Genomic DNA, 17,151 nt, shown 5'->3' on the forward strand with positions numbered 1-17,151 from the left:
CAGTACTATTGTTATACAACATCTTATGAAAAGTAAGTTTTAAAGGTTAGGGGTTGACAGTGTGATAGGGACCAGAGGGAAGTGACATATTTGTATCTATAAACACTTTAAAAATGTTTTTCTATTGCACTAATATTTCATGCTTACCATAGATAAATTAGAAGATATAGATGTGAAGCAAATAAGAACATCTACAATTATACAAATAATATCTATTAATAGTTCGATGTATACCCTCCAGACTCTTTATACTAACATACACTTAGCTCTGTGTGTGTGTGTGTGTGGTCTGTGTATGTGTGTGCACAGGTACTTTGGGAAGGATTGTTTTTTATAATGGTTTCAGCTTATTTCCTATTGTTCTACCTGCAATAAAAATGCCAAAAAGCTCTGTACAATAATCTTGCACAAATTAATGATCCTGATCCTTATTAAATTATCCCTTGATCTTTTGATTCCAAAAATAAATAATACCATGTTCATTAACCTTTCTTTAGAAGTACATTTTATAGTTATGTACTCATTTTTCTTTGATGTTCTCTGTCTCCTATTTAATAACTTTGAACTCTCTTAAAAGAGGGAACTTGAAGAGAAATATATTTATTATATTTCTAATATATTTCTTCTTAATGCCAAATATGACAAGGTGATTGCATTTTTACATTTATGTCTTTCTACTGCCTGAAAAAATATTTCCTAATAAACATCTTATATGCACCAGCATAAATATATACAGCACATTCCTTTTCAAGCTGTGGTTCCCTGGGACTCTTAGATCTCTGCTCATTGTATTTATTCATAGTCAGAGACTTTCCATTTTGTGTTTGCATAACTTGATTCCTTTCCTCATTCTAAACGCATTATACCATGTATTTGTCATGATTCAGTTGCACCTTCTTGATCTCGGATCATTCCCTCACATGGCGAGGGTATCTTTCATCTTGAATCCTATCTTGTAGGATTCTGCTCACCCACATGTGCCCTATCCTCTTAGTAAATGTCTTTTCTACTTATACTTTTTTAAAAAAAGAAATCACATAATCTCCAGTCTAAGGAAAAACAATGAAGAAAATTTTTATTTGAACGTGTCATCCATTGTCACCATTCCTCCACGTACAACACTCTTGGATTTCCATTCTATCATCATTCCATACATGGAGTCAAGTTCATGGGGTTCTGTGGAGAAAGGCTTAAAGCTTTCAGTGCCCTGCTTTTCTCTGTACATTCTCTTCTCAGGAGAGTCCATTCAGCTGCACAGCTCTAACTATAGCTCCATTGTGGACAACTGTCTGAACAATCTCTAGCTTCGCTCTCTCATCTGAGCTCTAGCCATCACCTGGACATTTCCACCAACGTGCTTTGTCAGCTCCTCAATAACAGCAAGTAAAGAGTTAACCTCAGCTGCTTCTTCAAAACCAACCACTCCCCTAAGTTTCCTTAAAGTCTTTATGTAATCTTGTATTTCTTTGATTCTGTTTTGGTCACTAATACCATAATCCTCAATATCCTGGAGGCATATGTAGCTGCTTCTCAGAAACAATTAGTTACTATGTTTTCTTATTTCTACCTTTCATATATGCCTCATTTTCTCCTTTTCCTTTCTGCCTGCATCAACTTGTCCAGTTCCAAATAGCTTCAAATCTGGAATTTAAAAATAGCATGTATAGTGGCCAGCCCTGTGGCTGAGTGGTTAAGTTCACGTGCTCCACTTTGGCGGACCAGGGTTTTGCCAGTTTGGATCCTGGGCACAGACTCAGCACCGCTCATCAGGCCATGCTGAGGCGGCGTCCCACATAGCACAACCAGAAGGACCTACAACTAGAATATACAACTATGTCCTGGGGGTTTTGGGGAGAAGAAGAAGAAGAAGAGGGAAAAAAAAGGAATATTGGCAACAGATGTTAGCTCAGGTGCCAATCTTAAAAAAAAAAAGCACTTATATAATGAAAATAATAATAGTAGTGCCTACTTCATAGGCCTGCTTGAGGCTAAATCAAGATAACCCATGTTAGAGGTTATATAAGTATTAAAATTATTATTACTGTCATATTTGTTTTTTAAAAGATTGGCAGCTGAGCTAACAACTGTTGCCAATCTCTTTTTTTTTCTGCTTTTTCTCCCCAAATCCCCCCAGTATATAGTTGTATATATTTTAGTTGTGGGCCCTTCTAGTTATAGTACGTGGGACGCTGCCTCAATGTGGCCTGATGAGTGGTCCCATGTCCGCACTTAGGATACGAACCGGTGAAACCCTGGGCTGCCGCAGCGGAGTGTGCGAACTTAATCACTCGGCCACAGGGCCGGCCTGTCATATTATTTTAATTAAAGAATAGTGTTTATTAAAAAAGAGAAACAGAGGGGCCGGCCCCGTGGCCGAGTGGTTGGGTTTGTGTGCTCCACTTTGGTGGCCCAGGGTTTCGCCAGTTCAGATCCTGGGTGTGGACCAGACAGACCACTCATCAAGCCACGCTGAGGTGGCATCCCACAGAGCAGAGCCAGAAGGACCTACAACTAGAATATACAACTATGTGCTGGGGCACTGTGGGGAGAAGAAGGAAAACAAAAGAAAGAAAAAAGAAAAAAAAAGGGAAATGCAGATGAGTAAAACCATGAAAATAAGAATCACTTGAATTCCCATCATCCAGATATAGGCAGGGTATGTTTCCTAGCAGACATTTGAGTGTATCTCTGTTTACAAAAATATATAATATTCTGTAACATGTTATAATTTATTTTCATGTAATATGTTTTAGATCAGTTTTCTGAATGTTTTCTGAGTACATCATGGAACACATAAAAAAAATAACAATAATTGTATGGCACACTAGGGGGAAAAGGAAAGGCTTCCTGCAGTTACAGATATTGAACTGGGGGCTGAGACCACATGAGACCCTGATCAGCTCCCATGGGGGCGAAGGGCATCAAAGCTCAGTCCCTGGCATACTTGCTGGAAAGCTCTGTTTTAGACATCTTTCCATGAATGGTTATGGAACATAATTTTTATTGGCTTTATAGTATTTCACAGATGTACCCTGATTAATTTAACCAACCCCATGTTATTGAACATTCACGCTATATCAAATTTTCATTACTACAATAGTGTCTTGATAAATAAAAACACAATTAGATCTGGGGACATACTTCCCACTACTTCCTTCCAAGTTAAAGGGTATGGGACTTTTAAAGGTTTCTGATCCACACTGCTCCATTACCTTCCAGAAAGGTGATTCCATTTTTAAATTTCAAACCCTTCCGAAATTCTGCTTATAGGGTGTGAGGTTGTCGCCACAACCTCAGTGTATAAAATTGCCTCATCACCTTGGACCAGGATGTTGGAAGGGAGATTTTCTGTCTAAGTTTTACTGGAGGGACCAATATGATAGGATATCCTAATAAATGTGATATATACTCTATTTGGAGAATTTATAGAGAACCATCCTAGACTCTTGAACACTCAGGAAGATCAGAGATATAATAAGGCTTCAGAGAGAGGATTTTATGAGCTGTCAGAAGGGCAATTTTGAGCTCACAGGAAGGAATTTTGAGTCTCATTATTCTCATTGGTAAAGAAGGACATATTACATACATGGTAGTGAGAAAACAGGCCTGCATGCAGGTCACTGCATCTTGTGACTTCATTTATTTTTGAGCAGATTCAAAGAATACTAGATCAGGAATCTGAACGTATGGATTCTAGTCCCGCCTTTACCACCAAAGGGCTATGTGACTTTGGAGAAGTCACTTAAACCCTCTAAATTTCAGTTTCCCTCCTTGCACAGAGTTTTAAACCAGAGTTGTTCTAACGCTCCTTCTAGATCTAACACTTTATGATTAGAAGACAGCAAATATTTCCCCAAGTATGTCCCGAAAACCCAGGAACATAAAGGCTCCATGATCAAATAGTTTTGGAACTTCTTTATAATATATATCCCTCTTACAAATTCACAGAGTCCATTAGCATATTAATGGCTTTGAGGAATCCTGCAGAAAAGAAAACGTTTGGCTTGGTTAAATCAAAGACATTCAAACTTATTTGAATACTTGGCAGGTTTTTTTTTTCACTGAACATTTATTTATCTCCCACAGATCAATCTTTGGGAAACAACAAAAATAGTTATTTGATAATCCTAGGTTTGAATACAATTCCTTGACAAAGATATTTGAAAATAGGATGTAAACTCAACCAATAATAGCTCTAAGACACAAGAGCAGCTAATTCCAGATGTAAGACACACTCCACTCTTTGAGTCAGTCTTGCTGCTTTCCTTCATCTTCGGTCTACAACATTCTCAGTACAGATAATTAATTCTATGCTAGCCTGACACATCACGTACCATTCTTCCAAAACTGAAACTCAGTAGAACTATCCCTTTCTGGAAAAAATGAATTTTAGTATGTCCCTCCGAGTGCTGGGAAAGGACCCTCACCCAGAGGAAGGCTCCGCCATCCGCCATATTCATTGCTGCACACGTTTTCCCTGCGTGACTTGGTCCTTCTTTAAGAGTTCAGGATAGAAGGAGATTCCAAATAAAAACTCTTCTCTCCAGATACCATAAAGGTACAGGTAAACCCACATCATATCCTTGTTTCAATCCTGCTTCCTTGTTATTACATTGGGTTTCAAAAGCCTGTGTCAATTGTCTGTCACTTGTATCAGTTACTTAAAATACACACACGCTCAGGTGGCAGAGGTAGAATTCATCCTTTTAGCATCACAGTAACTTCCAAGATAGATCAGGAGCACTGCCTGGTACATAATTTCATCTGGGACGCTGCTGTTCTTCTCTCATTTGGGAGGTTTTTCAATATGTGTTGTTTATTTATGCCTGTTCAGTTTGGAAGCTGAACTAATTAAGACTAATTAGTCTTAGGAGCTATAATACACAACACAGCACTTCGTTATATCTGTCTCAAAGCAGTGGCAAGAGCAAGAGTTTGGGAGGTGAAAGACTTGGGTGCTAGTCTTGGATCCTCCACTTACTAGCCATAAGAATGTGGCCAAGACACATAATTTCTTGGAAGTCCATTTCTTCATTTATACAATGAGAATAATAATAGTACCTATTCCTCAGTGTTATTTCAAGGATAAAATCAAATGAGAAAATACAAAGGAATATATAAGTCAAAGAGAACATAGATTAAATAGAACAAGAATTTAAAGACAAGATGAGAAAGCAACAGAACTGAGATTAAAAGGGAGATTTCAGTCCCAAGGCAACAAATCAAGGAGCAATGCAGCATAATTACAGAATAATACATAACCAATACCCAGGGACAGAAGATATTATATTCAAATTACACATAACCATTTGAAAAACCATTTGGCATTATTCAGTAAAGCTGAAGATGTACTTATTCAGTAACTTAGAAATATCACCCCCCTAGAAATAAACACTCTAGAGACATTCTTGAACATGGGTACAAGACAACCTGCATTAAAAATTTCATAGTAATATTAGCAGTCATAAAATAAAATTTTCCAATAAACCAGAAGTAATATTGATGGGGAAATGAATGAATAAAAGGTGGTATAGCCACACTATGAATACTCTTTAGCAATGAGAAAGAAAGAGCAAGAGGTACATGTGCTAACATAAATTAATTTCATAAGCAGAATTTTAATGCAGGAAAAAAGCAGATTGCTGAAGAATAGATAGTATGATTCCTTTTATTAAAAAGGTCAAATCTATTCAAAAGTAAACAGTATTGATTAGGATGTGCTAAGTTGTTTTTTTAAACTCTTTACCGTAAACTTAAAACTCAAGATGTTGGGTAACTTTGGGGAGTGAAGGGAGGGCATGGAATCCGTGAGAAGCATATAGGAATGTTAATACATAGCTATATTATTCTAGTTCTTAAACTGGGTTGTGGGGATATATGCGTTTATTTGGTTAATATTCTTTATATCCTATAGTTACACTCACCTCTACTTTTGTATGCATGAAATATTTTATAATAGGACATTTTAAATTATACTATTAATAGAAAAGCTTCAGATAAGAATAATGAACACAGATTAAAAAAGAAACTGATTTCTGCCATCAGAAAGAAGCTACTAGACGTGGAAGACAGATTAAAACACAGTAGCATAAAAGTAATTAATGTCTCAGAAGGATAGAAAAATGAAATGGAAAAATCACTCCAAGCTTTATTAAAAGGAAACTGCTCTGAAATAAAAAACTGAGTCTGTTAACAGAAAAAATACATAGCAGTTGCATGAAAATTTCATATGGTAATAGTAACATGGAAATATATTCTGCTCAAGATTCTGGATTTCAAGAAAAAAAGAATGAATTCCTTGAGCACACAGGAAGAAAAATAAATCACCTTGAAAGCGAAAGAAAATCAGGCTGGCCTTAGGCTCCTCGATAGTCACACTCATTTTAGGAAGGCAATGAGACAACATCTACAAAATTTAGAAGACAAAAAATGCGACCAAAAGAAGATTAAACCCAGAAAAGGTGCTATCCACATTTTCAACATGAAAGAACTCAGGGTAAACAGTCCACAGAAGCCCTTCTTCAAAAAAGAAAAAAAGAAATCCACATAATTACGAGACGAATTAAATAAAGAATTTGGTAATAAAGAAGCTATAAGAAAAAGACTAATGGCTAGAAATGAATCCATTTAATTAAAGAACAGATACTAAACAATTGTATAAATTTTGGTTATATTTCAATGAGAATTAAATCACACTTTGACAATATAAAACAATATATAACTAACAAAAGGGAAAAGAGGAAGGAGGAGCTATGAGAGTGTTGATGACTTCTTTTCTTTCAAAGGAAGGAGTAAAATTTTATCATGAGGTTAAAAAAATTTCTAATTTCTCAATGATTCCATAACTGTAGAGGAATCCTTTAGGAAGCAATTTCTCTTTGGGTGAAGAAATGCTTCTTTAAAGTTAAGCAATTTCTCTTCTTTGATCTCAATTTCTTTTCCTTCTGTTAAATTCAGTAAAATTTGATTTAACACTTTTTATTTAAGACGCTGTAGGGACCGGCCCGGTGGTACAGTGGTTAAGTTCACATGCTCTGCTTCGGTGGCCCAGGGTTCCCCGGTTCAGATCCCAGGTGTGGATCTACACACTGCTCATCAAGCCATGCTGTGGCAGGCGTCCCGCATCTAAAGTAGACGAAGATGGGCATAGATGTTAGCTCAGGGCCAGTCTTCCTCAGCAAAAAGAGGAGGATTGGCAGTGGATGTTAGCTCAGGGCTAATCTTCCTCAAAAAATGAAAAGAAAAAAAAATACTGAAGATCACACAATTTCATTTTCCTAAAAGTATTTCTCTCTAGCCATTCTCGTCTTTGTATATTCACATAGGAAAATGTCTGCAATGCTGCTTACCCAATATTAATGATGATTATTATGAGTGGTTTAAAATTTTTTTCCTTTGCGAAGTTTCTGAATTGCTTTATTACAAGGCACTATTTTCATAAAAAGAGCAAAGTGACTTTCTTTAAAGAAACTATTAGTAAAAGCAGAGATCTAAGCAAATATATCTGCCTCCTCTCTTTTCTGAGATTCCACAAAAATACAGGAAATGACATAAATCAGAAGGAAACCTTAACATGCACCTACATTAAAAAGAACTAGCAAGGGAGGAGAAGGTTTGAGGGAATTCTAGAAGACAGAAAGCAGATGAGATTGGATTGATGGAGAAAACAGAGTACATTATTCTGAACCCCTAAATGTCAGAGCTGAGGAAGTTTTCCTGGAAGGTCATTTAGGAGGAAATATTCTAACTTTGAGTCAGCAAATGCCAAGAGGAGAAGCAGCCTACGGGGTTATCATCTCAGCTAGTATGTCCTCCAGCCTTAGCTATATGGACTCAATGAGGCTGACATCACTGGGTTTTGTCCCCAGCTAAAGCTCTTAGCACTGCTTTCTATGATATGACTTACAAGGAATCTTAGTGTGGCTATTGAGGCCAGAAAGAAAGACAGAGCCGAGCTTAGGGTAAATTTAGATTCTAATTTCATACTCTGAGAGGAGAAAACTATGAGGTAGTATCACCCAAAGTTCCATTCCTGAGGACAAAACATTTTTTTTTTGGTGAGGAAGATTGGACCTGAGCTAATATCCATGCCAATCTTCCTCCACTTTTGTATGTGGGTCACTGCTACAGCATGGCTGACAAGTGGTGTAGGTCTGCACCTGGGATCTGGACCTGCAAACCCAGGCTGAAGCAGAGTGCACCGAACTTAACCATTATGCCATGGGGCCAGCCCCAACAAAACTTTTATTTCATCAGTGTTGCAGGCCCCTAGGCTACTAGTGAGCTACACATCCATGTACACATCCAGGGAAGCTTACCTGTCACACATCTTCCCCACTTAGGCAAAGGCTTTGGTTTGCTCTCCCTACATAAAAATTATAAAATTATAAAAATTTATAGCTCTCACTAGATATAAAATTAAGAATATGATTACCAGAAAATAATTCAGGTGGTGAATAGCCACAGCTTCAGACCAAGATACTGATCTATAAAATAAATCTGAGGAAATCTGAGAATGAAGAGCAAACTCAAAGAGATGGAAACCATAAAAGAATAGTCAAGTTGCTACAGACATAACACTTAAATAAATAATGGGTAAAAAAAACCCAGAACTCAAGAAAGATATTAGTCTTCAGATTGAAAGAGTCTACTGAGTATGAAGGAGGGTGGATAGTTTAAAAAACTAGTCCACATCTAAATACATCACGGCAAAGTCTGACAATCCTAGGAATAAAGAGAAAGATCCCCAAAGCTTTCAAAGTTAAACAAAAGTCACGTTAGCCTCAAATGATCAAGAATTACACCAACACGAGAATTCTCACCAGCAACCAGGACATTAGCAGCTAGTGAATTAAGTTCTGAGAAAAAATGCCTTTCGAGCCTAGAATTTTATTCCCAGCCCCAAATCCAAAAAGTGTGAGGGAAGAGAAAACACTTTCAGACATAAAAAGCCACAAAGGATTTTCGATCGTGTGTTACAAATGAAAAAATACAAGGAATCAGTCAAGAGGGAAAATATAAGGGAAAGGATAACGAAGACAGAAGAAACAGTGGTGACCCGAGTATAAATCAGACGAAGTGAAGAAATCTGAAAAGAAACAGTTCACCCATTTTTGATATATAGAATGTTCTTCTTGGAGTTGCAAGAGTTGAGAGACAGATTACATTTCCTTTTTTCTGGGTCCAATGAAACAACATGGTTCCATAGTAGAAGATATTTCTAAGATCATTATATTTAACATGCTTTTGGGGGGGGATTAAATTTTCAGAAGCAACCTACAGACAAAGCATTAAAGACTTTGTGAGGTATTCTAAACCTTGACAATCTAGAAATAATATAAACAAACAAAATTGGGAGTTGAACCAGCATAAGAAAGTTCTTCCTTTTTTTTATTGGGAGCCAACGGTATACCCCATGTAGGTAATTCAGGAAACAAAAATGTGTGTACTATGATATAAAGTTATCACGGTAATCAGCTAAAGAAATTAAATAACAGAAGTTCAGAGTAGTTCACCCTGGGAAATGTGATCAGGCACGAATGGGAGATGACCACTTTTTATTTTACACCTTCCTATACTGTAAAATTCTCCTTCATCATGTACAGATATTATTTTAAGAGAAAAAAACGTCAGTGAGCAGTCCCTCAAACAGCAGGATACCTAATCAATCATTCTTTTATTCTCTCTTTTCAACCCCATTCCTTAATGGGCAATTCTGAATATCTGTCTGAACATTTAAAAAAGCAATATTAACTTTACTGTTAAAAAATTCAGTGGCTTTAGTTTACTTAAATGATATTTAAGCTCAAGTTCTTTGCTAACTACTTGTTCTGACCCCATCATTTTATGACTCAGGAAACTGGGTCCTACAGAGGTCATTGTCCAACCCAAGGACATGCCACAAGGCAGTGGTGGACTTAGAGGAAAGTGATATATTTATCAATGTGGGTCAAAAAGTTTAGTTTGTACTATTATTGGAGACAGGAGCACGCACTTGGCTCCTCTCTGAGAAGGGTCTGAAGAGGAAGCACCTGTGATTACTGTTGTTCTCCCTTTTTCCTTTCCCTCCCTCAGCATTGCCTCTTTTGTAACCCAGGTGAATGCTGAGCGCTGCATATGACCCCTCTAGGGCCACTGGTGCTTAATTATCAGTGTGCAGAAAACAGCACCCACTGAAAACTGCTGCCAAGAAAGAGTAAACAGGCCCCCGGAAAAAACCAGTCAGAGACATGAGGACAAAAAAATCTTTGCAAACAGGAACTAGTTGGCAGGGCAATGAGGACAACATGTGGAGTGAGAAAGACAGAGAATGACAGGTGAGGGAGACAGACGCAGAAGGAAGGGGAAAAGAGGCAAAAAACGGGACTTTTTTTCCTTGTTTCTCTTTGGGGTGACTTAAGGGCAGAGTTTGAGGAGTCTAGAAGCTTCTCTGTACCGAGTGATTAGACACCCCTTTATCACTGCAGAATCTCCAAAGGTGACAGAAGGGAGTCACATGAAGCTTTTATAAGGGAAATGCTGCCAATCCTATAGTTTTGCTGTCAACAAAAAAACCACACTGACAACTTTAATACACTGTCGTTTCTCTCTGATGATGTTCCAGGACGCTTGTCAACTGGGGAAGAAGAATATCGAGGAGGCAGACAGCTGTCTAGGCTGGGAAAGTGTCCTTTGACCAAGTTATAAAGTATGCACTAAGAAATATGTAATATCTATAGAAGCAATCCACAGAGTGGTGGGTGCGTGTGTATGTGGGGGGAGGGTTGCACCTTTGTACATCCTATTAGCCAGCTTGTTTGGCCTCTCCTGGAAGGTGTCTTCCCCCTGTAGACTGTAAGTATCTGACAGCAGGTGCCATGTATACTTTGCTCATCTAGCAGAGTATCTGGCACATCGAAAGAATCCAGTAAGTATTTGTTTATTAGCTCACCAAAGGTGATATGACAGCCCTTGGAATTCAGTTTCCATCGTAGTTTGGAAAGTTATTACCAAGACACTGGGACAGTTCAAGGAGAAAAGATGATTCTTTGCCCTTCCCTCTCTCTATGCTGGTCCTCTGGCAGCAGGTAAATGGAAGGTAAAAGGAATTTGGGGGATATCCTTTCTCTCTCTAAATGCTGGCATATCTGGCAATGGGGAGAGGGTAGCTTAGGTGCGTCAGGAAAAAATTTTAAACTGTGAGACGTTAGCATGGACACAAAGGTTACTGAGTGTCCTGTCCGGCATACCCTTCCAGGTTATCTTCATGTTTCAGTGTCTTAGAGCTATATTATCACTCTGTAAGAAAAACTGATAATAATGCAAGTAATTCTTGTCCTTAGAAATGCAAAGGAATTGTATCCGGTAGATTATGGCTCTGTGGATACACCGGTCTTGCACCTACTTGTAAATTCTTTTCAGCATTCCTCATTGCCTATATACGTGTGGTTCTTTGAATTTTCCTTTGAACAGGTTTGACATCTTACTGGTTCAGCCATTAATAAGTGAAATAAAATATTTGACACATGTTCATTTAATATATGTATGAGAGTCATGACCTTAACTTTTTTTTTAAAAAAATTATCTTTTAGCATTTTAATATACGATTCTTCACTTTACCTCTGGGACTTAATTAATTCTGTTACCTCTTCATGACATTTTCCCTCTTCCTTTTTCGGTCTCTCGCAGGTGAGATGTAATACAGCAAACTAGTGAAGCTTGCTTCTGAGAAAGTAGACCTGAGTTCCAGTCTCTGCTTCTCCACCTCCCAATGATGTTGGTCAAATTAATTAATTTCAAGCCTCAGTTTCCATATATGTAGAATAAGAATGATATTAGCACTACTTCAAGGATTGCTCTGAGACCTAATGTGATAATGCATGGAAGTGATTATACATGGCTCGGCAAAGAGCAAGTGCACAATTGATGCTAGCTATTATTCCTTCTGCTTTTCCCTATGGTGGCTGAGCCAGGCGGTTAGTGATGAGTTTCCAGTACGAGTGGGAGTGTGGATGTAGACATGTGTCAGGTCACCAGGCAGCAATTCTCCTTGACCATAGGTTTTCCTTTCTTCTCTTTCCCCAGAAAGCCCCAAATAATTTATACTTTGTGTGGCAACTGCTGGTTGCCTATCCAAATCTATTCTTGCCTTTTATCTTACTAATAATATGGCTATATTACTGGGGGCAACAATGTACCAACTAAAATACTATATTTCCCAGCCTCTCTTGCAGATAAGTGTGGCTAAGTTCTGGCCTATGAGATGTAAGCATGAATTGTCGGGAGGGACTTCCAGGAAGATTCCTTAAAAGAGGGAGAAAAAGCTTTAAAAAGCCATTTTTGATTCTTAGCCTTATCCATCCCATTGCTTAGAAAACGGATTTCTTGGCCCAAGCTCCAGCAGCCATCTTGGACATTGAGGTGACTTTCAGAAAATAAGCCATATGCGAGGATAGAGGATAGTATAGCAGGAAGAGCCAAGGATCCTGGGGCTCTACAAATTTTGTGGAGCTGCCACCTTGCCTTAGGTTCCCTCCATCAGACTTATTTTACATGAGAAAAGAAAGTTCTTGGGTGTTTAAGTCAGTGTTATTTTGGGTTTTCTGTTGCACTGAGATAAACTAACAGATAAATGTTGGGTGTCTTGCTCAGCTCAAGGGGCCTCTTAACCATGATAGTCATTACAGAACCATGTGTTTTGAAAGCTCAGATCAATGTCTACCCTTTTGTCATTTCTAGTTGGGTTACTTGTGGACTCCAAGGGAGCATGCGGTAGGAGAGGCCTTGTGTGGAAGGGTGAAGAATCTCCTCTAATGTCTGCACCTCCCTTTATATGAATGAGTAAATTTCCCCATTGGGGAGTTTTTTCCATGAATGAGCGATCTTCAGGGTGTAGAGAGCTGTGAGTCTCCAGGGTAATTATGGGCTTTAGTAGAATGTTAAATAGTAGTTTATGAATAAAAAATTAAATTTTGATTTGTCTCCTCTGGGTAGATATATCAACAGTATGTAGTTATATTATACAACTATAGTTATAGTTAGGTTATATGAGTATTTATTTATATGATTATATTCTGGTGACTTTGCTTTTGGTAAAATGAATGGTAACATTAGAGCTTCACCTCTCACAAAGTACGTCCCATTTATTATCTCATATTTACTCCACAACACTGTATAAGTAGGTAATCATTTTATCTACTGAAATTCAAAATGAATCAATAATTCTATCAAGGTTACTGTTTCTTTATAGCAATTTGTCACTAAAGAAACTCTTGACTGAACTGAGGTTTTAATAGCAAAAGTGATCTTAAAATTTATACCAAAGGACTATTTGAAGTTAGAGCTTTCAATATATATAAATGACTGACAAATTATACGCTTGATTTTGCTGATTTAGAAGTTATAAAAATAATACCAGTGAACTGGTTACAGGCCAAAATAAACCAAGGAGCTCTGTCGAAAAAAAATTTGTGTGTCTATAAAATAATTCTGATAAAGCAACATTTTAACAATTTAAATATGAAGGAATTGGGGTTATTTGGATTTTATTTTTCACTAAATGTTATGTGAGGATAAAAACTGTCTCAGGTTTTACCAAACCTCAAAGCTTTCATCTTCTCCAATGGTTTCTCCTCGAATGTGAAATTCAGCTAATTAGCCCATCCTTGGCTTTCAGAGCAACCAGTGACTTGGGAATGTCTGGAGGCCGGATCTGCCAGCTCCGCAGAGCTGTGAAGAGACAGCAGATGAGTAAATGCAATCGCTCCCCCATAGTGAGAGCTGATAAGATGCATATGTCACAAAAACTTAGCCAAGGCATTCTGAATTTTCTTTTCTCCAGGTCTTTCTTAAGAAGAAGAATATTAGTCTAAAAAAGCTGCTCATGAAAAAAAAAATCACATTTCTGAAAGGTCCAGCAAACAGCATTATGAATGAGTGGGAAACTTTATGACAACCAAACACAGATCTAAAGAAGTGTTGGCTCATGCAGAACTCCATTGTGAAGTGAATGTAATTAGAGACTTCTAGAATAAACACACTGGGGGCAGAAGGGCTCAAATAAGACACTAGGTCTGAATAAAACCACATTTACTCAACTCTTAAAAATCACTGACTTAGAATCTGGGTCTTGACATGCGCTCTCCCTCTTTCTCCACACCACCTCCCTTGTTACAGGGATTGTTCACTGCGACTGGAGGTTTCAGAACTTCTTTCACAGCCACATTCCCTCTTGCTTCAGAGAGATACCCAGTCACAATTTGGGCAGAGTGACCCAGATCACTCTACCCTGACAGAGCGTCTGTCTTCCAAGATTATCCCAAACCACACATTGCCTCAGTTAAGCTTGCCAAAGAAAATTTCATCCCCAGCCATTAGTGCCTTAACTGACTTGTTACCCCTCAAAGTGTTTTAGCAAGCTCCTTCAGCAAGTGACCTGCTGGCGTTTTTCTGGAAGACTCTTGATCTGTTTCTGTCAGTTATCAATGACCTCAGTCTTCCTGCTAAGAAGCCCTGAGTTAAAGGTGAAGTCCAGGATTGCTTTTCACTCTTTGTCTTTCCTTCTCTCAATTTCTGTTTTACTCCAAGACTTCACAAAGACACTGTGATGTAATAAGTACTATACATATTTGGTCTCTGTCCCCTAGTTCCTGACACAGAGCTCCTAAAACCCTTGGAATTTCCTGGGTAATAAAAGCATCTTTGGTTCTAATGAGATGACTCGTCTAGACTCTTGGATAGCTTCAGGATGGGGGCTGGTCACCAGAAAGATCAAATCATGATTAGAAGCTTAAAACTTTCAACTCCCCCAACCTCCCCCCATCCCCATCCTCTGGGGAAAGGAGGGGGGCTGGAGATTGAGGTAATTAGCCATCAGGCCAACATGATGAAACCTCCATAAAAGTCCCTAAACTTTGGGGTTCAGAGAGCTTCTGGGCTGGTGAATGTGATGAGGATTTTAGGCTGGTTAATTTTAAAACTTCAGATGAGAAGCAGGCTCCGAGGAGTGGAATTTGCTTGCCCTTTCATCACAGACAGTTGCATTTGTGAAGGAAATCTCCATGCCTCCCTCTCTGCCCCAGGAGGAAGGGGGGATGGCCTTACCTCTGGAAACTCTTAATGGGGAAAGCAAGAACTTAAGTTGTTTACTGTCTGGCAACCTCATGTAACTGACCCCCCACCCCAAAATCCTCCTTTGTCTTTAGCTGAAGATAATATTTGAGCGGTGACTTCTGCCATTTACTCAATCCAGTTTGATTCTTATCTAAAAGTTGTGAGACTGCCCAATGGCCGGACCCTACTGGCACTGGTACCATTTTAACTTTTTTTTTGTCTTGTAAAGAAATAATTCACATACCTACGCCTTAAATTTAGCCTTACTCTCCACCCAACTTTGCAGCAGAAGCAGCAGCAGTGGCTCCTCCTGCCCGTGGGCCCTGTCCCCATGCAGCAGCCTGACTGCCCATGGGTCCTGTCCCCACGCTATTCTATTCTCTAAATAAAAGAGCACTACTGCCAGATCTTAAGAGTCTAAGAAATCTTTCTTTCGACGACTCAGCTCACCGACCCCGCATCAAATGCATCCACGTACAGGAGGGTAGTGGACTTCAACTCCATGGAGACAGAAGCTCCTGTGCTTGGGAACCTTCTGGACCTCACCCTATGTACCTCTTCATTTGGCTGTTCATCTGTATTCTTTATGATATCCTTTATGATAAACTGATAAGTCTAAGTAGATGTTTCCTTAAGTTTTATGAGCTGTTCTAGCAAATTATCGGAACTGAATGTTTTGTGGAGGCCCTGAGCCAAGATGGACAGAAGTGTAGGTACCCTGGGGACCCATCACTTGCAACTGGTGTCGAAAGTGAGGGCAGTCTTGTGGGTCTGAGCCCTTAAACCTGTGGATCTGACACTTGATGCGGGGTCGGTGAGCCGAGGAGTCCAAAGAAAGATTTCTTAGACTCTTAAGATCTGGCAGTAGTGCTCTTTTATTTAGAGAATAGAATAGCATGGGGACAGGACCCATGGGCAGGCAGAGCTGCTGCTGCAAAGTTTGGTGGAGAGTAAGGCTAAATTTAAGGCATAGGTATGTGAGTTATCTCTTTACAAGACAAAGAATATGTAAAAAAGTTAAAATGGTATCAATGCCCATATGGTCTGGCCATTTGGCGGTCCCACAACTTTTAGATAAGAATCAAACCGGATTGAGTAAACGGCAGAAGTCACTGCTTGAATTTTATCCTCAGCTAAAGACAAAGGAGGATTTGGGGGAGGGGGGTCAGTTATATGAGGTTGCCAGACAGTAACCAACTTAAGTTCTTGCCTCTGGCATTGATTAAGAGTTTCTAGACCATCCCCCTTCTTCCTGGCACAGAGAGGGAGGCGTCTTCACAGATAGAGGTTTCCCCAGGAAATGTAAATGTTTCCCAACAAAGGGGCAAACAAATTCCACTCCTTGGAGCCTGAATCTCATCTGTAGTTTTAAAACTAACCAGCCTAAAAATCCTCATCAACACTGACTCTAGGTAGTTAGCGTCAGAATTGAATTAAATTTTATGACACCTCTTTGGTGTCCAGAGAGTTGGAAAATTGGTTGGTGTAGGGAAAAAACCCCCACACATTTGGTGTCAGAAGTGTTGGAGTAGAAACAGTTTTTCTTTAACGCACATGCACAATGGTGATGAACAGTCTTCAATCTTACATGTGGGCGGGCCAGCCCAGTGGCACAGCAGTTAAGGTTGCACGTTCTGCTTTGGTGGCCCGGGGTTCGCCGGTTCGGATCCAGGGTCCAGACAGGGTACCGCTTGGCAAGCCATGCTGTGGCAGGAGTCCCACATATAAAGTAGAAGAAGATGGGCATGGATGTTAGCTCAGGGCCAGTCTTCCTCAGCAAAAAGAGGAGGATTGGCAGCAGTTAGCTCAGGGCTGATCTTCCTCAAAAAAATAAAGAAAAAAAATATCTTACATGTAGGGACACTTTGCTGAGCCACTCAGATAATTTCTCAGTATTAAGAAACAGAGTTGACCACATGTGTCCCTTGTTTCATATGATTTGCTTGTAAAACAGGCTCAGGGTCTCATTCAAACTTGAGTTCAGTTTGAGACAATGCAATTTAGAAGAGAACAGATTATTTCGAGTGCCTGGACCCAATTCCCATGTGTGTTTGGAGGGGC

The 17,151-nt window shown here is 39.1% G+C and overlaps 1 protein-coding gene across 4 annotated transcripts in view; it reads right to left on the reverse strand.

Annotated features, from left to right (window-relative positions):
• LOC106824262 (histone-arginine methyltransferase CARM1-like) overlaps positions 1–17,151 on the reverse strand; it is a 255,969-nt gene that overhangs the window by 40,886 nt on the left and 197,932 nt on the right. The gene's annotated exons all lie outside the window — the stretch shown is intronic.

Source organism: Equus asinus, chromosome 23 (assembly GCF_041296235.1).
Source record: "Equus asinus isolate D_3611 breed Donkey chromosome 23, EquAss-T2T_v2, whole genome shotgun sequence".
Taxonomy (NCBI): domain Eukaryota; kingdom Metazoa; phylum Chordata; class Mammalia; order Perissodactyla; family Equidae; genus Equus; species Equus asinus.